This window comes from Microtus oregoni, unplaced genomic scaffold (genome assembly GCF_018167655.1).
Source record: "Microtus oregoni isolate MIOR12 unplaced genomic scaffold, Mior012 000059F_ref0000304, whole genome shotgun sequence".
Classification (NCBI taxonomy): domain Eukaryota; kingdom Metazoa; phylum Chordata; class Mammalia; order Rodentia; family Cricetidae; genus Microtus; species Microtus oregoni.
The window spans coordinates 3,603,328-3,621,784 of NW_024543835.1; the positions used below are offsets into that span (position 1 = coordinate 3,603,328).

Sequence of the window (18,457 nt, forward strand, 5' to 3'; positions counted from 1 at the left end):
TCAGTTATTTCCCCTATTTCAGACCTAAGCAGCATGATATCAGAAATGAAAAACCTTTGTAAGGACTGGAAATGAGCACATGAGCATTAAGTGATGACAGGTAAAATGTTACTCGAGATATTAGTGTTAGACACCGCTAGTCAATAGTTACTAGGGATTTTCTGTTTAAGTCTTTCCTCCCGTTTTTCTACAATGAACATATATTATTTAGACAGTTAACTAAAACTGTTTCATCATTGATGACTCCATCTCATTCTTTAGTGTCCCTCTAGCTACAATTCCATACGCAATGAAAATCCATAATAGAAAAGCAGAAGCAACTATTCATATATACATACATGTGCACACATGTTCAACATATACACACACAACCTGTAGAAACACCACACATACTAACATATAGGTAACTTTGGTTTGGATAGTCTGATTCTTTCAGGATTAGTCAAGTAAATAAGCTCAAAAGGATTGTATCGTATATTTTTAGGCTCTAAACATATCCATCTAATCACACACAAAAAAGCCAGCTTAAACATTTTAACAATAACAGGATGCAGCTCAGCAATAAAGTAATTACTTACCTAGTGTACCTGAGGAGATGTATTCCATCCTGAGTACATGCATGTACGCATGCTTTAGCACCCCCACACACTCCCATGCACACACACACACACACACACACACACACACACACTTACACTCACTCACACATGCACGCACAAAGAAAACTAAAAAACGAAAATCAGTGTTAGAGAACATAAGACCAGCATGATTTGGGAGGTATTGGAGATTTTGTCAAGGACCTTGTAATTACTAGGTAATTTTTCTACCATTGAATTATAGCCCTATCCCTCCCAGTACTAATTTTCTTTAATTTAAAAGAAACGTAAGAAGATTAATTTTATTTTACTCTTAATAAATGGCCGTTTTTGACATGGACTTTCATTAAATGCTAGAAATATGGATATTTCCCCTCTTTTTAGGCTATACATAGAGACCCAAATTTCCTAGTCACAAGGGAAAATATTGTCAGACTCCCATACATTCAAAATAGTTATAATATGTAGTACATAAAAGGCTGGACAGATCACTCAGCAATTAAGAATGGTGGTTGCTCTGGCTGAGGACCTAGGTTCACTGCTCAGTACCCATAAAGCAGCTTAATGTCTTCTATTACTCCACTTCCAGGACTCCTATACCCTCTACTGGCTTCTAAGGGCACTGCAGACATGTGGTAGACATACACAGAGGCAAAACATTCTTTTTTAAAAAATTTTATTGCTTTATAAATAATACCATTTAAAATTTCCACTTTCCCCCCTCCTCCCATTTCCCTCCCTCTCCCCCACTACCCCTCCCTCCCCCTCCAGTCCTAAGAGAGGGCAGGGTACTCTGCCCTGTGGGAAGTCCAAGGCCCTCCCCCCTCCATCCAGGCTTAGGAAGGTGTGCATCCAAACAGACTAGGATCCCAAAAAGCCAGTACATGCAGTAGAGACAAATCCCAGTGCCATTATCATTGGCTTCTCAGTCAGCCCCCACTGTCAGCCACATTCCGAGAGTTCAGTTTGATCCCATGCTGGTTCAGTCCCAGTCTAGCTGGCTTTGGTGGGTTCCTATTAGATCAGTCACACTGTCTCAGTGGGTGGACCAACCCCTCATAGTCCAGACTTCCTTGCTCATCTTCTCCCTTCTTCTGCTTTTCAACTGGACCTTGGGAGCTCAGTCCAGTGCTCCGATGTGGGTTTCTGTCTCTATCTCCACCTATTGCCAGACGAAGGTTCTATGGTGATATTCAAGATAGTCATCAGTCTGACTATGGGACAAGACCAGTTCAGGCACCCTCTCCTCCACTGCCCAAGGACCTAGCTGGGGACATCCCCGTGGATTCCTGGGAACCTCTCTAGAGCCAAGTCTCTTGCCAACCCTAAAATGGAGGCAAAACATTCTTACTAATAAAATAAAAATAATCTTTAAAAAGGTAATAATTTGTTGGGTGGTAGTGGCACATGCCTTTAATCCCAGGACTCAGGAGGCAGAGGCAGGTGAATCTTTGTGAGTTTGAGGTCAGCCTGGTTCCAGGACAGGCTCCAAAACTACAGAGAGAAACCCTGTCTCAGAAAAGCAAAAAAAAAAAAAGTAATAATTTAAATGTTCGCAGTAACTGAGACATAGGAATTTGGAATTTCAGAAATTTTTTTTTTCAGAAAATTTTTATACAACTATTTTGTAAAAATACTATCTTGTATTTTCACTAGGAAGAAACAAGTAAGAATAACTTGACATTAGTTTTTTCTGTTTTTTTTAGCATTTCTCTATGATTATCCATGTTAATAATAGACTAATAGCGGAAAATAGTAGTGGTGCTATTGAAATATAAAATAACAAAGAATCTCAAATCACATCTGCTTCATTTTAGAGACAGTATATTCATCATGATTTCTTATAGTTGTATACTTCATCCCTGAAGTGGATTTCATGTTTCTATCAGCATTTTTACAAATGGGATGGAATGATTGCTATAAAGCTCTGTGTGACTCCCAAAGACATTTACAAATCAGGTGTTCATTGGTTTTATATATATATATATATATATATATATATATATATATATATATACTGCAGTTTCTTGTAAAATATTAATATATCATTTGTGTGTGCACACACATACGCGGTGCAATGAAATGATTAAAAATTCTCCTTTTCTCAAAGTTGACATTTCACTTGATAAATTTATCACTGAAATTTTAAGGAAGTATTTCAAAAGCTCCCACTTCCTGCATGCTACATGTCACTTCAGAATACTTTAGCAGTCCAGTTGTGGTGCACACCTTTAATCCCACGGCTCTGGAGGCAGATGCAGATGGATTCCTGAGTTAAAGGCCAGCCTGGCCTTCAGAGCACGTTCCAGGAGAGATGGAGCTACACAAAGAAACCCTGTTTCAAGAAACCAACAAAGTCCGTCTTAGTCTACCTTTTTTGTGGTGCTTTAATTATGAATACAATACAATCTTTACGTGGTCCCCCATAGTTTCCTCCCAAATTATAACATGAGATTTTTGCATTAATGATACTATCAATTCCACAGAATAATAGAATAATAGTAGTATACTCAGCGGGCACAAATAAAAATAAGGTAATAGGCATAGAAAATCAGTAAGCTTCAGAAGTCAAGCGATTATTTCCACTTTTTAATGATGTTGGCAAGCTACATGATTTGATAAGAGTTTCCAGTTTTTTTGTCCTTCATTGCTGATGTGTAACCAACAGTATGTTTTCCTCACATTCTTGAAGTTCTAGAAGGGTCTAGCGTTTCTTATCTGTTGCTTAGGTTTGGGAACCCATGTTCCAGCATGATATTCACTTGAATGTTAAAAAAAATTTGTCAAATTTTGAAAATTGGAGTTATGAATGGCTTAGGATTTTTTTTATCCTTATCTTTATGCCCATTACTGTCAAGAAGCTTCAAGCGTTAAAATAAGGGCTTAGATTTTGGGTGTGATGGCTCTGGTGTTGGTGTGATTGTCTAGCGGTTTCCTAATGAAAAGAATTAGTCAAATTCTAGTTAAGGTGAAAAGGCTAAAAATACTGTTATTAGTAAGTAAGTGATGGCAACGTGAGGGCATAGCTTAATGCTTGACCACATGCTTAGTGACCATAGGCTTCCAGCGCTGCAAAGACTTACACCTGCAAGGATAGACTTAGGAACACTGCCTAAAGCTTCTTGCTCCTCTTTCTTCCATTTGCTCAAGAGGAAGAAATATCGTACATGTTTGCCCATTGTCCATTTGTTTTGATAGGCGTCTGCATTCCATTAAGTATTCCCTCTGGAGGATGTGCTTAGACTAGAAATGGCAGGATTCTGAATGGCTGTATTCCTTTTGCAGTGGGCGTGTGTCCTAATGCTTTTCTCTGCATATTTTGTAACGTAAACTGTCTTTTATCAAGGCCCTATAAACACTTAAGTTTCCTTGCCTCTATTCTCACCTTTAGTTTTGCTACTGTTCCAATGCGTCAAAACAGAAAGAAAGTGCAGATCTTGATTTCATCTGGCCTGTGACCATGAACTGTTCTTTTACTTTGCCTTGGTCTATGTTTCCCATACATTCTGTTGGACAGGTATCTAAGTATTTGCTTTTTCTCCTAAATCCTGCCTAGAATGAGGCTTGATCTTGTGATTACTATTGTCCTGTCCCACCCTCAATGATTTTGTCATCACCAGCTTAGAAGAGACGAATAAAAAGATAATTAGATTTGTGTAGCACTACTTAGTGTATAAGGAGTTTTCAGAAATAAACATGTTTCACCCTTATACAGCTGGAATTTAATAACCTGGGTTTTCTATCACCCTCGATTGCAGATCTCGTGTCTTATTGGCTCCTTGAGCGTACTCCCTGCTTTTGATTTGAAAAATAATGTTATCTTGTCGGAGAATAGGGTAACTATTTCTTTTTTTCCATTTGGACTTGGGCAAGCAGAGACTCAAGATGATGTGAGTGACATATTCATAATGACATATGGCTCGAAGATAAGTAATCAAGTCCTGAAGACATATTTTATGGCTTCTAGTTCACTGTTCTCAAAGGACTATCCATTACGCCTAGCTTGATTTATAAAACTGCTTTATCAGCATAATTAAGCTCTGGAATCCCAAATGACACTCTTTATTCCATAGCTGACACAGTTAGCACAGGAGATTTACTCCGATTTGCAAAACAGGATATCCACAATATTATGATGGTTTTCTTTCACCTCTGCTATCCTGCTTAGAAAAGAAAAACAAAAAATTTACCAGCCCCTTCAACATTGATTGGGAACAATTGATTTTTTCCATTTGCAAAATAGAAATGTAACTTCCAAATCAAAATGTATGGCATTTTAATGGACAATTTTATTAGGGCAGTTTTTCTTGCTCATATGACTTGATTTAAAACTTCTAATTGAGGAGCCTACATAAACATAGTTCTGATTTGCATTTCCCAAAGCCTATATCCCAAGGAAAGTCAGAAAGAATTGTTTCTTAGGCAGTGACTGCTTTACAACTTAAAAGAGCTGCCAAATTGGAATTTAGTTGATCCAAGTAAGAGGAGCATTAAGGTTCCACCTGCAACTGGGAGGAAAATGCTAGATGTGAACAATTTTATGTAGCTGCTTTTACAAAAGATTCGTTTTTTTTTCCTGCACATGGAAAAAAAGGCATCTAAGAACGTGTCTGCTCCTATTATTCAGGCGTTTCCAATATTTCCTTCTTTCTTTCTTTTTTTGAACAAACAACTCTGATTACCTTTATGTCTCTTGGGAGCTGCAATTTTGCAGAAAAGCGTTTCAGAACAGTCAGAAGACTCACATAAAATAGATAGTGAGTTTTAAAGTCCATCCTCTCTGGTAGTAATGAAGTGACCTAAAAATACTCGGAAGGAGTCTTATAGCATAGGGAATGAATCATTAGCTTATTTATGAATTGGTTATAGCCTGTGACAGTGTTTCTGAATTTGCCATTCCACCGTCTTGACTTGCATAACTCCACAGAAGTCCTTGTGCCCCCTAACAAAGTGAAGCTTATGTAACTTGAAAAAATTTTATATATGCCTGAGTGCTTGTATGCTTATCTGGGTGGGTGCATGCACTTTTCTATATTTATTTATTTGTGTGTACTGCATTAATGTTGATGCAAAGACAATCAACTCTATAGTTGGCCTTTCTGGTCCTCGGAAGAACAGTGCTTTTCAAACTTAGAGTGGTCGCCTGCAATTCTGTTTGTCCTTTGAAAACAATTTTTAAATTACATTTGATTTATTTGTGTATCTGTGTGTTGGGTATCTGTGGTGCAAGCCAAGCACATTTTGTAGAAGTCAGTTGTCTCCTACAGCATGTGAGTACCAGGGATCAAACAGAGGTCATCAGGCTTGGAGTCAAGGGTCTTTAACTGCTGAGCCATCTCTCCAGCCCGTATTTGTTCTCGTCAACATGCAGTATAGCATAGTTCTTGTAGGTAGTTCTCCTATACATACAACCAAGCACTCGTATAACTCAGCGCCCAAGTTTATTCTTACTTAGCCTGGTCTGATACCCAGTTCTATGAGATGAGCCTGTTGAGTTTGTATGTCATGCAGTGAAAACTTAAAATAAAAGTTGCATAATGCACTTAATTTCTATATATGGGAAGAGCTGCATTTTGAGTAGCAATATTCTAGAGCATTTAAGTTTTGGCAGTATAAACATAGACTTAGATCATGTGACCTTGGGGCGGGACAGAGTAGTTAACCAAACAAGAATACCTGATAAAATATTACTGATGAGTTTCCATGTTTTGCCAATTAAGTCAAGTCCAGACAATGGAACTTGGCATTTGCAACCCTCCTTAGCAATTATTTTAGATTAGGAAATATATACACTATCCTTTAATGGGACGAGGCCCAAGGATTAATTGTTGGGAACCCCACTGCTTAGTTTAGTGCCTCTTCTATCCATTATAATTAAACTTGATGTGGCATATCTAAATTTTCAGTTTGTTTTTAATATACTGCAGAAACTGTTATATGTATATTATGTTTAGATTTAGACAGAATGTTTTATAGCAGCAGAATAGTTGATTTACTTTGAATCTAGAGAGATGTATTATTTAAATTCTAGTTCTTCCAAAAGGTTTATGTAGCTAAAGAAGCCACTAATAATTTTGAAATTCAATTTCTGGATTCATACTTTAGGAAAAATTACAGAGATTAAAGATAATATACACATAATAATAAAATGTCTGATGTAGGCACTGTTCAAGAAGTTATAATTGCTATTAATGATGACAGCATTTAGAACAGACAAAAATTCATAGTAGAACCTTTATCTGAAGCCAAATGTCCTCTTCAATATTTTAGGTATGTATGTATAGCTTTATAACTCTTTGTTGCTATCTTTATATTTACGGTCTTAAAAGTTTCAGTCAGGCATAGTAACTCACATCCGTTACCCTAGAACTTGGGTGGTTGAGGCAAGAGGATTTTGATCTGTATAGGAGCACTGTGTCTAAACACCATCTCCTAAAGCCTGAGACATAGCTTAAATGCCTATTAGTTAACTGATGGTGCTAGCTTTAGAGGGAGATCGTAGACAGAGGAGTGGCTACAGAGACAGAAAGGGATAAGATCAAAAGATGCCTTGTAGGCTTTTGACACTAGATAAGTTTTTGACTTGGAAGGTATCCACTCAAGATCAAGGAAAATCACTCTAGTTGTTTTTAACCAAGAGATTTTATTGGGAGCAATTGCTGACTTAAGGATGGTAAAGCTAAGAAGCCATAGGGACATCGTGAAGCTAGAGGGACAATGGCAAGAGGTGACATAGTCAGAACTCTGATATCAGGACCCTTTATCTGGATCCAGGACTATTGGAGAAGCTTATGCCAGGAAGCTAGAGCCTGGAGAAAGAGAGAGAGCTACTGACTTGTTTTGGTACAGCTAGAAAAGGAAAAATAAATTGACTAGCCTCTATCTCCTCTAGCCCTTGTGCCCATGATTCCTGTTAGGAAGTTACCTCGAAGCCAACGTCTCTGGTTGAAAAGGAGAGCAGGGAAAAGCTAGGGGGTATATGTGAAAACCAGCACACAAATGACTGAAGTGTAAGAGACCTTCATGTATGGCGATGGAGTCAATCATCTGTGTCAATACATAGAGAATGAGAAAATAATAAAAAAAAAGCTTTCGTAGGACTTTTTGAGCTTGATTTGACTTAGACAAGGTACTATAGCAAGGCATCCTGGGTTCAAAGGAAACTGATCTAATGAAAGAAAAGAGGAGGGTAGCAATTAAAAACAAACAAAACAAAACCCCAAACTGGTTCACAGCAAAGCTCAGACACGAGTGATGATCATTTATGCATTTGGTTACAGTGCTTGCCTTACTTACTGGTTTTTATGCCCAAGACTCTCCCTACTAAATGATGAACTTCTTTAAGATGGAAAGACTTGCTCATTGTTGTCACCCATGCCCAATGCATAGCAGCCTCTGAATAAGTAAGTGTTCTCTTTGAATTAGCAAAGGAAAAAAAATTTGCTACAGAAGAACACATATACTACTCAAAGGTGATAGAAAAATATAGATGATGGTTTCCTAACACTAATTATTAAACTGGAAAGATAGGAGAATCTTTTCAGAATAAAGGAAAAGCCTTCTAGTAATAAAGAATCTAATAAGTAATAAATTTTATGGGCAATTTGATATCTTTGAAAAACCTAGTGTTTTACTATTCTGAAAATGATTTTGTCTAATAACAACAACTAATTTATAATTAAGGAAAGAGAGGACCCTGGGAAAATGTGTTCATATGGGTTTATAGTTTAAATGCTAAAGCCGGGCGGTGGTGGCGCACGCCTTTAATCCCAGAACTTGGGAGGCAGAGGCAGGCGGATCCCTGTGAGTTCGAGACCAGCCTGATCTACAGAGCTAGTTCCAGGACAAGCTCCAAAACCAGAGAGAAACCCTGTCTCAAAAAAACAAAAAAAAATGCTAAAGAAAAGGGATGCTGTACATAATTTGATACACTCTTAGCATCATTTACTCATAGTTTCTTTGCTTCAGTAAATGTTTAAGAGTGTGCCATGCATTGTGAATCCTAAGATCTGGGGCAACAGGCTAAAAATTTTAAGGAAAAACAGACATTCTGGGGGTTTTGAAATTTTATCTGATTTTATTTTTCTCAAACTTTCAAATTCATATCTTCTTTCCAGAAATGTTAGAAGATGCAGTCACACGTGAAAAGCAAAAAAAAAAAAAAAAAAACACCTCAGATCTTAGCACTAGAAATAGCTATGATTTCCATCTTAGAGCGTTGCTTCAAGTCTTTTTCTCCTGTACATTTTTATATAGTTGTTTTTGTTTGTTCCATTGTTGCCTAACTTTTTCAATCATCAAGATTTGCTTTATCTTATTTTCTTAAAGCGTACATTTATTCGTGTGTATGCATATGCCACAGTGTACATATGAATCTCAGAGAACCAATTATGGGACTCGGTTCCCTCCTTCCATCGTGTGAGTCTGAAGGAGAGAGCTCAGGGTAGTCAGGCTTGATGACAAGTGCAATCATCCCCTGAGCCGTCTTGCTAACCTCATTTATCTGTTTCCCTCTGTCTTTCTGTCTATTTTCCTTTTTCTTTTTGAGATAGTTCTCACTGTGTAGTGTTTGTTAGCTGACTTGGAAGTTGCTGTGTAGACCAAGCTGTCTTTGAACTCACAAAGATATGCCTGTCTCTGCCTTCTAGGTGCTAGGATTAATGGACTGAATTTTTCCTCTCCTCTCCTCTCCTCTCCTCTCCTCTCCTCTCCTCTCCTCTCCTCTCCTCCCCTCTCCTCCCCTCCCCTCCCCCCTTCCCCTCTTTGCTTCCTTTTCTCCTTCCTTCCTTCCTTCCTTCCTTTTTTCCTTCCTTCCTTCCTTCCTCCTCCTCCTCCTCCTCCTCCTCCTCCTCCTCCTCCTCCTCTTCTCCTCCTTCTTCTCCTTCATCTCCTTCTCCTCCCTCTACTTCTTTTTGAGGCAGGAGTTCTTTACATAGCCCTGGCTGGTCTGGAACTTGCTTTGCAGACCAGGCTGGTCTTGAACTCAGAAATCTACCCAGCCCTGCTAGGATTAAAGGAATGCACCACTACAGGCAAACTGCTGTATCTTAAGAATAATTTGGGATGCTATTTTCCCATGTTGCTTAGTATCGGTTCTGTCATTTTTTTGTAGAAAATATTGCCCACATTTTCAAAATTAGTTTCTGACAAAGAAATCTTAAATTTCTGTTGTTTTGTGGGGATAAATCTTTAAGATTCTGGAGGCTTTTTAAAAACAGGCTTCTAAGAAGAAAGCCAAGTAAAGTGTTGTGATGCCTTCTGTCTCCAGGCTTCTTATGTGTAAGTGATGGTACAGAAGATAGACAGGATGCTGAAAATAATCTGTTATCAGAAGCTTGATAACACTTACGCTATAGCAAGTATAACTTATGAGTTTAGGGGAACAGTTTTCTACCACAAACATTTTTTTTTCCGAGACAGGTTCTCACACTGTAGCCACGCCCCCCCCCCCCACCCCAGCTGTCCTGGAACTCAGAGTTCTCCCTGCCTCTGTCTCCTGAATGCGAGGATTAAAGGCTTGTGCCATCACGCCCAGCTCACCACAAAAATTCTAATGTAGTTGATTTCTTTCAGTATTACAAAAAAAATCTTTTCCTTTTCCTTTCCTAACCAAATTCAGACATTGAATTTCTGTAAGTTTCTAGTCAAAGGGAAATAGCATTTCTCAACTTCTTGAGCTATATTACTCCAAACTCTCAAAAGGCTGTGCCAGTTTGCTTTCTCAATAATTCATTAACTGCAAGTGCCCAAAGACCATAATATTGTACTACTCATACGATTATAATAGAGGGGGAACATCTTCTTGCTTGTGGGTTTTTAACAACTTTCGGTGTCACTAGTACAATACTTGCTGCGTTTTTTTTCTCTCCTTCGAGTAATGGAAAAGCAAAACTATGTCATCACAGGTATACGCTTTCTGATTTAACGCCAGGGTTTACTTGTTGTGCTTTGAGGTGCTCCCTGATGGAAGAATCCTGATTCCTCCCTTAGTGTTTTCCAAGTCAAACAAGCCTAATTCCTTCATTCATCCTCAGCAAACCATCACCTACTTGTAACAATTCATTAATTTATATTTAAAAGTATGTGTGTAGGGATGGGATATGGCTCAGTAGTAGTAGCGTTTTCATAACCTCTGTTCTGTATTCCATACCCAGTGGAACACACACACATACACAGAGTCTGTCTCTCTCTCTCTCTCTCTCTCTCTCTCTCTCTCTCTCTCCCCCCCCCACACACACACACACACCATCTCTCTCTTTTACACACACACACATACACACACACACAACACACACACGACATGTACATACCTGTATGTATATTGGTAATCTGCAATTATCTTTAATTTTTTTAATAAAAGACTTTTGGTTATGAGGTATGGAAAGTTGGTCATTACATTCTCTTGTGAGATATTTATTTTCTCTCCATAAAACACAAGTACCTACAATGTTCAGAACTCTTGTTGTAAAGAGATAGGTACAGAGAAACAGTAAATATTATCTGCCTATTACCTACGCTGATGTGGCCCTAGGCATATAGTAGATTTTATGATGTGATAAAAGTCCTTACCTATGAGAGTGGATACAGTACCAGTTCTACTGGTGACCAGTACTTGGGTTTCAATAAGTCTTTTCTATCCTTGGAACCAAATTGACAGCCACATTTTTTGAAATTTATTTTATTTTTGTTTTGATTAGCATGTATTATGCATACATGTTAATGGGATTATGTGTTTATTATCTTCAGTTGCTGTTACAGCAGTTTATTAAGGGTGCTTTTTACACATTTTGCTTTTGAGAAAAAGGTAAATATATTGGAATGAGTGAAGAATTATAAATTCACTCATTAACATTCTTTTACTTTTCTACTTACCATTGCCAACCTCGTGAAAGATTTTACTCTTTCTTCTAAAGAGTAAGTTTGAGATTCATGCCGGGCGGTGGTGGCGCACACCTTTAATCCCAGCACTCGGGAGGCAGAGGCAGGCGGATCTCTGTGAGTTCGAGACCAGCCTGGTCTACAAGAGCTAGTTCCAGGACAGGCTCCAAAACCACAGAGAAACCCTGTCTCGAAAAACCAAAAAAAAAAAAAAAAAAAAAAAAAAAAAAAAAAAAGTTTGAGATTCATGAAACAGTAAGTCCTAACCTATGATTACAGCCAAATGTAGGGTACCTTATATAGGTATATGAAGATGAATTGAATCATTAATGAAGGTTGTGTGATGAGTAGAAAAAAGATTTTTTTTCCTAGAAAATGATTTTGTAATATTTAAGTAAAAGAAAATTTAAAGTTCGGATGGTTGAACAACAAGAAATCAAATTTGAGAGAAAGACTGATTTATTTAGGAGTTGGGGAGGGAGTTTCCTTAAAGACCTACGTGATCAGTTTTGAGAAAAATGTAATTCAGGGTGGGCAGTGGTGGCACACACCTTTAATCCCAGAAACTGGGAGGCAGAGACAGGCAGATCTCAGTGAGTTCGAGGCCAGCCTGGTCTATAAAGCTAGTTCCAGGACAGCCAGAGCTGTCTCAGAAAAAAAAGAAAAGAAAAGAAATTCAGTGCTACAGTTGTAAATTAAATTCTTAAATTACAGAGATTTTAGATTATGATTGACAATGGGAAAAATCTTCATAAAGGGGGAAAAGTTGGTATAATTAAGAATGGGAATTTGATGGAATGGCTTAAAGTTGGACAAAGAAAGAAGAGATTAGTTATTTTATTAAGTATCTTCTGGTAGTAATAGAGGTGGTAATGCCCTGAAGATAGCAATGAGGAGGAGAATGGGCAGTGTGACTCCAGAATTGCCTGAAAAGTAGAGAAAGAGTGGGAATTTTTAAAAGAAAATATAAGAGTCTTAAGGTACCATCTAAATGTAAAGCTTTGTTGAAATAGAATGATGAAAATTATTCTGTCACAACAGGAAATTTCAAATTGAAGTTTTTTGGGATAGTTGTAAATTTTGTCAGCCTAGGTGCATATAGTTCATCTATGTTAAAACATTCATTTTGGCAGTTCATCTAGATACAGGGACTGGATCTGCCACACTACACATGTATTTCTCATTAGTCACCCCCAATGCTATGTGAAGTGTAATGTTATTTCCACTGTACTGAGGGGACTCCGAAAAGAGGGATGGTAGCCAGGTGGTGGTGACACAAGCCTTTAATCTCAACACTCCAGGGACAGAGGTGGCTGGATCTCTGAGTCTGAAGCCAGCTTGGTCTATAGGGTGAATCTACAGAGTAAATTCCAGGACAGCCAGGACTGCTATGTAGAGAAAGCCTGTGTTGAGGAAAAAAGTAGGGGTGGTGATGGTAATTTGTTCGCATGCCTTAGCTAAGAGTTATATGGACTTTTAACTTCTAACCCAATCATTTGACTCCCAAGTTATACTTTCTTCCTTGAAAGAGACAATTGGATTTTTGATTAGAATAAAGGAAGTGGAAAAAGATTTCAGACTCACCAAAATGATAAAAAAAGATTTACTCTTGTTCTTATTTCACTTTGTAATATAATATACATACTATATGTTTTAAGATAATTTCTTTAAGCTTCTAGGGAGCAAGTATTGTATGGATCATGGGTATATGTTGTCTGAAAATTAAAGGTGGCAGTATTTCATTTAGTTTTGTAACAGCCCTAAGAATAGGTACTATGTTATAATTGTGTATTTTAGAAATGAAGAAACTAAAGCTTAGGAAAGTTGAGGCCATAACTAAGTGTCCTGGAAAAATGGCCTTAGGATCACGTGGATTTGTCCTTAATCCTTAGGCTTTTGATTACGATAATGACATCAAATCAGACATGATTAGATGAGAATATGGGTATTCTCTCTAATATAGAATAAACCTGCAAATAAATGATACTTATTACCACAGTTATGTTACAGAAAGATGTAACTAGAACCTATCGGCTTTGATTCTCATTCATATTTCCCATAGTATAGCAGTACCTTCCTGGAAGACATTGAATGAAACAAGAATTTGGAAGAAATCAAAGGTCAAAGAAGATAGAAAAGAAGACAGAGTTAACTAAGTATTTCAAAAGTAAAATACACTGATTAAAAAAAAACATTAAAAGAAAGTATTAAGTAAAGCCCCTCGTACTCCTGATTTCAGTCCCCAGGCAACACTACCTTGAGTTGCTAGTAATGTATTGTTTTGAAGTTTGTGATTTAAGGCAGGGTCTTTCTATGTAGGCCAAGATTTCTTGAACTCGGGCATCTGCCTGGCTCTGCCTACAGAGTGCTAGGATTAAAGGCCTATGCCACCATGCCCAGCTTAGAAATACACTTTCTGTTTCCTTCTATAGATAACACACACATATTAAACTATGCTCTTCTTAATATATTATTAATAAAATAGATGTAGTATTCTGTTCATTGACACTGTCACCCTTTTTGCTAAGCTGAGAGCTTTTTTCCCCCTTCCTTTTTGTAGAGAAGCTGACTGATAGATTGTGAGTAAAACTTCATTCTGTGAAAAATTATCTTGGGACCTGTAGAAGACAGAACCCAGAAATAAATGTAGGCTGGCTAATATCAGCAACTAATGGCCTTTAAATCAAAGTGGACAAGCATTCAAAGTTTTATAAATGTGAATTCAGTCTTACAACTTTACAAACAACTTGTTATGCAAATGAGAAATTAATATTTTCATCTTAGGTACAGAAAGGATGAGTTATTTTATATGCTGACACATAGCAGTGTATGGCATGTGATTTCTTAATTCAGCTTTTGGACTGCTGCCATTTTTATATTAAAAAATTATATCCATATTTTCTAACTTCTATGACACCATCCATTTCAGACATACATGTCTATATGTCAGGTTGGTTTAGAAGTAGCTGAATCTTAAGATCCCAGCATCCAGGAACTACTGTAATGGGGGGAAATGAGACCCGACTATATTCTGGAAAATTAGTTTTTTATTAGATTTTTCTGTCGGTTAAATGAATTCATGAGTTCTTTTGTTCAAATAAAGAGGAATTAGAAGTCCTTAAGCCCAAGGAATAGGCTTGGAAATGAGCCTTTGTACTTTATTCTCTGTCTCTGTCAGGAAAGGGATTCTGTGGAGGGTAAAGGCTTGGCTTTAGTCTGCCTCCTAAATAAATGGGAAACAAGTTATATTTGGAAGATGAAAATGTTAACTTAGAGATTTTTACTTGTAAGGTGCTACAACTTTTTCATTTCTTATTTAATAAAAATTGTAAAGTATATACATGATCAGCTATATAATGATTATATATATATATATATATGACATAACCCCCAAACCACTCATAACTTGGAGCTTGAGACAAATTAAAGCCACATAAAGAATTTCCTTCCTGTTTGTCTCTTGAATCCCTTAGCAGTCAGGGACGAACATTTCCTGACCAGGAAAGATTTAGATCTCTATGAACTTACCCTTGGGGCTGTGCTCCAGTGTTTATTTGTAAGGTAGTTGCTTTCAACTTGGAATAAAATGTGTTATAAACGGTGGTCATAGGTCCTCAAGTCAGATCCTTCCTTGACCATCAGAATGCTTGTTAGTCTTTTATCGCATGACAGAACTCAGCTAGCTGTTTCTGTAGGAACAAAGACTTCTTTTCTGAGAACTCATTCACTGCAGGCATTTCTAAGGAAGAAAGGCGAAATATTTCATCATTAGTGCTCCAGCTACTTTCCTTGTCACTGTGCCGCCCCAGTGGTCACCTTTTCTCTCCCTATGGTCCTACTTTTTTCTTTGCAAGGATTTCTCTGATGGCTCAGTTGCTCCCCACGCATCTCATCCTTTGACCTGCCCTGATTCATGCTATTTCTAGGGTCATGTCTATGACCCTCATGCTGATTGGATTATCAGCTATATTAGTCAGTTCTCTGTTCTTGAAATCAAATACTTGACTTGGACTACTTAGGTAAAAAGATTTATTTTGGTTTTGTTTGCTTTTTTATGGATATAGGGTTTTATATATCATAGGCGGGCCTTGTATTTATACTGTAGCCAAGGCTGGACTCAATCTCACCATTCTCCTGCTTCAGCTTTTCTAGGGCTGGTGTTACAAACCACTGCCACCACTCCTGGCTTAAGACATTTACTTTGGCTCACAGTTATGGAGATTCAAGTCAAAGATCAGAAAGACTAATCTAGTGATGGGAGCACATCATGACCATACTGTGTGACAGATGAAATCACCAGAAACAGACCAGGACACAGGCAGAAATAGACAGACACAAAGACACAGAGACAGAGGGAGTATGTGCATGAAAAGAGAAACAAAGAAGCAAAGAAATGGGATATGGTCCTGTTGTAAGGAAGTCTACTTGTTGGTTCCCAGCCGCTTAGCCCCGGAATAATCACAGAGAAACTGTATTAATTGAATCATTACTTGGCCCATTAGCTCTAGCTTCTTATTGGCTATTTCTTACATATTAATTTAACCCATTTCTATTAATCTGTGTATTGCCACGTGGCTGTGGCTTACCGGCTAAGGTTCTGGCATTTGATCACTGGTGGGGGCTACATGGCTTCTCTCTGACTCCGCCTTCTTCCTCCCAGCATTCAGTTAGCTCTATTCCCTGTGCAGGCCCAAAACAGTTTCTTTATTAACCATTGGTATTCACAACATACAGAGGGGAATCCCACATCATAGTCCCATGTCTCTGTCAAATATGAGATAAGCAAAGTTAATGGTAGAAATTTTGATATGATCACTAAAAATTGCAAGGGGAATGAATCTATTATGGGCAGAGAAACTCAAGAGTGTGTGTGGTCCTTAAGTGAACTCTTCCAATGGGACTGGTGAAGGGAGAGATGTTGCGGTTTGTGTCAGTAGCGCCTTGGGGTTTAGTTGGTGAAGGCTTGAGATGAGGTAGAAGAATGATGGAATGGAGCAATGCTGAGCATGTGTGACCTCTAGGTTCCTAAACCCTGCGTTCAATCACAAGGGGAGTAGGGAGGAAGGCAGTCATGAAGAGAAAGTAGAGAATGAGGAAGGAGGGCAACGGGACTTCTTTTCTAGATTCAGGGATGTTGTACAGATACACAGAAATATGAAAATGGAACGTTTGGGGTATCCTTTATTAAAAACATCTTGTTCTGTGTCAGAGGACAGGGCAATCTGATATCTAATGATGTGTAAAGTAAAGATCCTGCCATTAATTAAATTTCATAATAACTGTAGTTCGTAAGTAATTGGTCATTTTTTAACTTATGATTTATTGTAGTAATAAGAGGCGGCGGGGCTGCGTCCCCAGCACCCCGGCTGCCTGGCTACCTTATGCCCGAAATAACAACACACAAACTGTATTCATTTAATCACTGCTTGGCCCATTTCTATCTAGCCTCTTCTAGGCTAATTCTCACATATTAATTTAGCCCATTTCTAATCATCTGTGTAGCGCCCCTAGGTGCGCTTACTGGGAAGATTCTAGCCTATGTCCATCCTGGGTCAGAGCTTCATCACATGCGTCTGCCTGGGAGCTGGGAGCATGGTGTCTCTCTGAGGCGTCTGCTCCCGAGAGGAGAGCTGTGGAGTCTGAGCTCACTTCCTCTTCCTCCCAGCGTTCTGTTCTGTTTACTCCTCCCACCTATCTTCTAACCAATGAGGGCCAAGCATTTTCTTTTTATTTAACCAATGACCTTCCTCCATCAATTTATAAATTAGTGACTTTAGCAGGATCTAATCCCTAGTATTTAGTTTCCAGAAAAATTAAAATATAGCTCTGCAAATAAAGCATTATTGTCAGTCACATACTTTATTTATATATGGCACACTATGCCTAGTCCTTTGGATGTATGGACAGTTCAAGGTACTCAGCTTTTCTTTCCTCACTGAGAGTATGCAAAATATAGGAATGAAACTATTTTAGTATTTTCCTACATCTTAATTATCATATTATGTATTATCTTCCACTAATTATTCATGGTTAAATAGGCAACAGATTTTCTTCTTCCAGTTATCAACAATAACAATAACAACAAAAACATTTATTTTCCTTAATAAGATTAAAGTGTGAGTACAGAAGAAATCTTGTAAAGATTTTGTTTTGTTTTGTTTTGCAATAAATTTGCTTTTTCCATGACAATTTAGGCCAAACTTATATTCATTTGGCATCCATTTTATTCATGAAGATATTGGAAGAGATTATTAAGGAAAGTATGCTGATATTGGGAATAAGGGGGGAATGTAGGCAGGAGTGCTAATCATTCATCAGAACTTGAAACTTATACTATCAGATAAAGATTAGATTAAAATGTTAGAGTTATAGCTATCTGTCTGTCTGTCTATTTACTTAGTTACATATTTGGTTTGGCTATCTTTGGATTCATGATGTAGATCAGGGTGGCCCTATGCTCAGAGACCCACTTGTCTCTACTTGCTGGTCCTGAGATTAAGAAGGCAATGTCCTGTCACCTTCATGTAGGGTTTCAGAGCGGAAGGCGCACTTTAGTGATAGAACCTGTACTTATCATATCTGGGCCTCTTGGTTCAGTCCCTAGTACAAACAAACAAACAAGCAAACAAATCCATACATAAATCTGAAGTCCAAAACAGAAACATATGAATAGTTGAAAGTCACCAGAATTTTTTCTTCAAATAATACTATCAGAAGGTGAAATACTATTTGATTTCAAAGATATGTATGCTATTGCAGAGATTAGCATATGCAAATGTCTAAAGAGTGAAGTGAAATTCGGTTAATTATAAGATTTCATTCATATCTAGAAAAATAACTTGTATATTTTTAATTTTGAATACTTGTCTTAAATCTAGGGAAAAATCAGACTTGTGTATATCCCATTCAAAAGTGATGGCTAAGGACTCTGGCTGCACCTCAGTGGTGATGTAGTGCTGGCCTAGTATAAGCAAGAGCCTGGG

General features: G+C 37.8%; 1 protein-coding gene across 1 annotated transcript in view; it reads left to right on the forward strand.

Moving 5' to 3' along the window:
- LOC121438964 (dystrophin-like) overlaps positions 1–18,457 on the forward strand; it is a 689,483-nt gene that overhangs the window by 542,489 nt on the left and 128,537 nt on the right.